We start from the raw sequence: 6,368 nt of genomic DNA on the forward strand, positions 1-6,368 counted from the left end.
CAGAGCAGCTGTGGCTGCTCCATCCCTGGGAGTGTTCCAGGGCAGGTTGGATGGGATTGGAGCAACCTGGGCTGATGGGAGGTGTCCCTACCCATGGCAGGGGGTGGAACAAGATCTTTGAGGTCCCTTCTAACCTGGACCATTCTGTGATTCTCTGATCAGAGGATGCAGCAATACACCCTGACCCGTGGCCAACCCTGTTGGCACAATGTGTGACCATTTCAAGAGCATCTCATCTCCCATCCACCTGCTGATGTCTCCCCTTCCTCCTCTCCATCCCCAAACTCTCTCCAGCACAGTGTTAGCATGAAAGATGCTGCAGTCAGAGCATGGGAGGGCAACTCCTGCCCAGAATTACATGTGTCCCCAATCCCACTGTCTTTGCACATCCCCTGTGACCCTTTCTGGCCTCACACCACTCTGATCTCCTCCTCATCTCCAACAAGAGCTGTGGAGCAAAGCAGTTTTCAGCAGCCCAGGGCAAGGTGAATCCTTTGCCTCCGAATTCCTCGGAGCTCATTTTTGCCAGAAGAGCTGAGCAAATATTTTTCATGAAGCATCAGAAAAATGCTGTTTGAGCAAGCTCTGAACACTTCCAGGGAACACAGAGCAGAGCAGCACTTGCAAAGGAAAAGTCTTCAGAGCTTTGCAGGTAAAGTGGAAAGTCTTGGGTTTGGTTTATTTATTAGCTCAGCTTGAAACCTTGACACAAACATGAGTCACATTTAGCTTTGAGATAGTGAACCTGCCTGTTTCCTGCAGGCTCTTCCCATATCCACATATGCTGCAGATTTCCCAGATTTGGGGAATGTGAGTTTTAATCCTCCTTAAACACCATTGCTGAAATGTTGGGTTTATTCTGAGGGTCCTGATTCCACTTCCCATGCACTGAACAGGGAGGGATACACAAGAGGATGGGAGAACATGGATTTACACCACCGTTCCAAGTCGTTTGGCCCACCTGGAGTGCTGCATCCAGCTCTTCCTCAGCACAGGAATGACATGGACCTGTTGGAGAGAGTCCCGAGGAGGACAACAAGATGATTAGAGGGATGGAGCATCTCTGCTATGAGGAAAGGCTGAAACAATTGAGATTGTTCAGCCTGGAGAAGAGACTTTGGGGTGACCTAATTGTGGCCTTCCAGAACCTGAAGTAACCTACAAGAAAGGTGGAGAGAGACTTTTTGTAAGGGCCTGAAGTGACAGAATAAGGGGCAATGGCTTCAAACTGACAGAGAGTAGGTTTAACTTGGATATTGGGAAGGAATTCTTCCCTGTGAGAGTGCTGAGACACTGGCAGCTGTGGCTGCTCTATCCCTAGAAGTGTTCCAGGCCAGGTTGGATGGGGCTTGGAGCAACCTGGGCTGGTGGAAGGTGCCCCTGCCCATGGCAGGGGGGTTTAAACAAGTTGATCTTTAAGGTTCTTTCCAACCCAAACCATTCTATGATTCCATGATTTTATCCAAATGCAGAGCATAGTTTAGGAAAAGGTGGAAGGCAAGAGCCACAGTACAGCAAGGCTTTCCTGGATACTTCCACCCTTCATTATGTTCTCCATGACTTCCTGAATTAGAGATGGGTCTCTGTGTGGATCCCATAGAGGTCTGTGGTCCAACCTTGAATTTCATCCACTGGTTTGAGTTTCACCAGGAAAATAGCCTAGGACTGTGTGATTTTGACTCTGTAAGAGGACAACACCCATCACTGCACAATCCATGTGTCAGTGTCTAGCCAAGCACAAAGCAGAATTACCTATCCCAGAAATGCAAATAAAAGGGGTGCAGGCTGTCAGCAAAGGTCTTAGCACCTGGAGAGGTTTGAATTGAGACATTTCCCTTCAAATGCCTAGAAATAAATAGGTCATTTTTCATGGCACTTCCCTGGTTTTGCTGTTTGATGCAAGTTCAGCAGCAGTGAGATGAATCCAGTGTTACTGACCTGGAATTCATTCATCACTTCTTCCCTGGTCAAAAAGAAGTGTTCCAGGCCAGGCTGGATGGGGGTTGAAGCAACCTAGGCTGGTGGAAGGTGTCACTGTCCATGTCAGGGTTGGAATTAGGTGATCTCTAAGGTTCCTTCCAACCCCAGTCATTCAATGATTCTATGACTCTATGACCCTGAGAAGGTTTGGGACAATAGGAACATCATGAAGGTCAAGAAGGAGGTGCACAAAGCTCTGTGCTGGCAGTGGAGTGACTCCAGAGTGGGAACTGATGTGAAACCAGCTGGGAAGTGGATGGGAACCAAGTGGCTGAGCAGTGCTATGAGGCTGAACAAGAGCCAGAAGACACTGTCATCCCAAACGAGGCAAAATAGGACAACAGACTAGAGGATCTTCCCACCAGCCAGTCTGGGATCATACTGGTCACCCAAACCTTAAGCACCATTCTCTGCCTGGTCTGAACCTGCAGCTTTTCAGCCTTTCTCCTCTTCCCTGAGGCCATGGAACAGCCTGGGGTCACTACATGGAAAACACCCTCAGCAATATCCCAGGGGGAGGGAGTGAGGTCCAGCTCCCAAAGAGATTTCCTTGAGAGCACAAGCAAGCAGAATGAGTCCATCCCTGGTCACATACCCTAGCTCTTCTCCCTGTGACCTGGAGACATCTGCTCTATATTTAATGAGATGGGAAGTACCTATGGAACTCCCACAGGAGCTTTGACACAGCAGCAAATCAAACAGCTTAAAGCTCAACTCCTTGTGGTGGATATCTTATTGTCCACTGTTGGATGGAGCTGGAGGCTTCATCCATCTAGGCAATGGAGAGAAAACAGGAGACAAGCCCTGGAGCATGGCCAGGGCAGTGGAAATCCAGCACAAGGAGGAGTCAGGTGTTACCAGGGGATTGCTCTGATGTTCCTTTGGAGGTCACCCAGCAAGGATCACTCCCTGCACAAGTGGTTCATACATGATGGGTCTCCAGGAACAAGCCAAGAAGGAAAAGGATCCATGTGTTCCAATCAGGCAGCTTGGAAAGAGAAATCTGTGAGCCTACAAAATCATTAAAAGGAAAATTGGTGCAATTAAGGAAGTGTTCCAGGCCAGGTTGGATGGGGTTTGGAGCAAGTTGGTCTAGTGGAATGTGTCTCTGCCCATGGCAAGTAGTGGGAACGAGATTGTCTTTAATGTCTCTTCCAACCCAAACCATCCTGTGATTCTAAGATAAAATACAAACCAAATTATTGACCCTCAGTTCCCAAGTCATAGCATGAAATTTCTCCGAGGTGATTCCATATCCTGCATATGCTGCAGGACAAGAGGAAATTGACCCACTGAGCCATTTAGAAGAATGTTGGTATCCCTCTCAAAAAAGGCAGTAAGGTTTAGAGGAGCAGCCACATGCTGACACATCTCTGCTCTTCAGCCAAACATCTCTCCAGAAAAGGGACCCTGGAGAATAAATCATAGAATCTTGGAATGATTTGTACTGGAAGAGACCTTAAAGACCATGTAGTCCCTGCCCCTGCCACAGGCAGGGACACCTTTCACTAGCCCAGGTTGCTCCAAGCCCCATCTAACCTGACCTGGAACACTTCCAGGGATGGGGCAGCAACAAGTTCTCTGTAGAAGGAGTTTTTAGGCCTCATTGACATCCATCAGCTTTGCCATTTTCTGGCTTTACCAGTCACTCCTTAAGGACGACATGTTGTTCCTCCAGGTCATCCATTCCCACTGGTCTCTAGAGAGAAGCTCATCATTGCCATCATCACTGAATAGGTTAGAAAACTGGGGGTCAGGGGTGGGAAACGACCTGACCAAGGACTCCCACAGCAGAAACAGCATGAGGAATTTTGCATCCCAAATCCTGTTCCCTCATCCCCCATCTCTCCTGTCCCCTGAGCCTCCTTGCCTTTCCCAAAGAGCTGTCTTTGAAGCAACCAGTACAGAAAACCACCCTCAGGAGTCCTTTTGCCTCTCCACAGGCTTGATTAGCTGGAGTTGCACTTCCAAAGCCCTCGTTGGACTCCTCTGGCTCAGGAGGGAACACAGACCACTCCACAGCCTCAAACAACTTCTTGATGTTCAATTCCCCAATCTCCCAGTGCTGAATCCACCTTGAAATTGGTCTCAAAACCTCTCTTTGCAAGCAATTGGGAAAGGGGCTTAGGAGGAGGAGGAGAGGAGGTGGAAGGGAAAATAAATTAGATATATTTTCCACCAGAAGAAGAATTAAAAGGAAAAATTCAGCTCAGTAGCAGAATAATGGAGCTGTGGCTGGGAAATGCTCCGTGGTGAGGGAACAGTGATGAGAGGGAACCGCAGGGAGCAGGGATGTGAGAGATGCTGGCAGTGGTGATAGGACTTCAGGAGCACCACTGGCAGCAGCAATTTGGGCATCCTGCCCAGGTCAGGCCTGGCCAAGGTCAAAATCCAGAGTCCAAGGGGGAGGCTCTGCTGGGTTTCCTGGCAGGGAGTGCAGAAATAGAGGAGAAAACTAACCACGGTGATCAGAAATATTATAAAGCTCTTTTTTTCCCATATTTTCCCACTCTGTAGGAGACTGGGGGGTGGGATGGGCCCTTCCCATGGAGAAGGTCACAACCTACATCTGGGATGAGGGTTGGTCCTATTTCAAGCTCAAGGAATAAGGTTTCGCTGAAATTATTGGGGGAAAAAACAGGATTTTATCCAAGCTGATTTCTTTCCTCTAGTATAACTCTGCCTCATTGAAGGAGACACTTTTGGCTCTCTCCAGAGATAAATTAGGGTAATAACCCCTTAAAATCAGAGCTGGATAGATGAGGAACCATGGAATGGTTTGGGTTGGAAGGGACCTTAAAGATGTAGAAGTAGATGTACTTCCCACCCTCCTGCCATGGGCAGGGATACTAGATCAGGAGGAGGATTCATTCCTGATGGACCTCAGAGCCAATAATGTCACTGCCAGCCCATGGCTTTCCTCAATTATCCCTGCAAAACCCTGGCAAAGAGGTAGATTGGCAACATCTTCAAAGCTGGAAGCTTGTCCTTCATCCAGCCCTGCTTGAAGGCAGGGAAAACACCACATTTCTGTGCTCCCAGAGAGGATGGATTACAAATCTCCTTTTGGGATATATGAACTGATTTGAGGTGATAATTGGAAAGGATCTAAGTCCAGTTAGTGCCTGATTTTCATCGCCTGCCCCAAATCACTCATTTAGGGGGAGAGGCTGCTTCTCCCTGCTTTTTTCTCCCCCTTCCTCCCCCTCATCTGCTCCAAGCTTGACAGGGACAGGTCAGTCCGTCCATCAGCGCTAATCCTTGGATACTTTTAGTGTCAGTCTAATGACAGCACACCTCGCTGCCGAGCCGACGAGCAGAGGCAATAAAAGCCTCTTAAGGGCAGCAGCCCCTCTGAGCAAAGTGCCTTGTCTGCTGCCAAGGCCCTTCCTTCCACCTGGAAATGGCATGTGGCCTATTAGCCCTGCTGCCCGTGACATGAATCAGATGTGAAACCTTCCACTTTTCCATGCATTAAAGCCCTTGGCGGGAAGCACTCGGAAGTGCATCACTCACCCCAGTTACTGCCCTCCTCACACCCCTCCCTGCTCCCACCTCTCCCTGCTCCCACCTTTCCTCTCCACTCCATGGACTGAGCAGCTCTAGGGATGCTCTCCAGAGCATCCAGAGTGGTTTGGCTCATTCCTCACACAATCTCTCTCTGTTTTGTGGCTGTTCGGGATGTATTTCCAGGCTCTTTGGGATCTGTGGTGCATCAAGGTTGGCTTTGCCCTGCCCCTCCAGCCATAGGTTCCATAAAAGAGGCTCCAACTCCATCTGAACTGGAATATTCAAGTTCCACTTTTCCATGCATTAAAGCCCTTTGTGGGAAGCACTTGGAAGTGCATCGCTCGCCCCTGCTCTCACCTTTCCTCTCCTCTCCATGGACTGAGCAGCTCTGGGGATGCTCTCCAGGGTATCCAGAATGGTTTGGCTCATTTTCTGCACAATCCCAATCTGTTTTGTTGGTCTTGGGGATGTATTTCCACTCCGTTGGGCTGTTTGGTATCTGGTGCATGAGGGTGGCATTGCCATGAGCCTCCATCCATAGCTTATATAAAAGAGACACCAGCTCTATCCAAACTGGGTAATTCAAGGGTGTCCAGCTGTTTGGTTGCAGTTTCCCTGTTTTACAGGGTAAGAGGGTTACATAGTGCAAAATCATCCATTTCTTTCCCATTTGCTTGGGAGCAGGAACTGCAAATGTTTAACTTTGATAGAGAAATAGCTTTAGTGGCTGCTGGCCCCAAACCAGATCCTCTTGCCATCACTATCCACAAGGAAAATGGAGTCAGAGGGCAACCAGGGGACAATGGTTTTCAATCGTTTTCCACATAGGTTTTGGCTGTTTCAGGACTTGGTTTCCCTCACTGTCACCAGCCAAACAT

Source organism: Acanthisitta chloris, unplaced genomic scaffold, assembly GCF_000695815.1.
Source record: "Acanthisitta chloris isolate BGI_N310 unplaced genomic scaffold, ASM69581v1 scaffold5823, whole genome shotgun sequence".
Lineage (NCBI taxonomy): Eukaryota > Metazoa > Chordata > Aves > Passeriformes > Acanthisittidae > Acanthisitta > Acanthisitta chloris.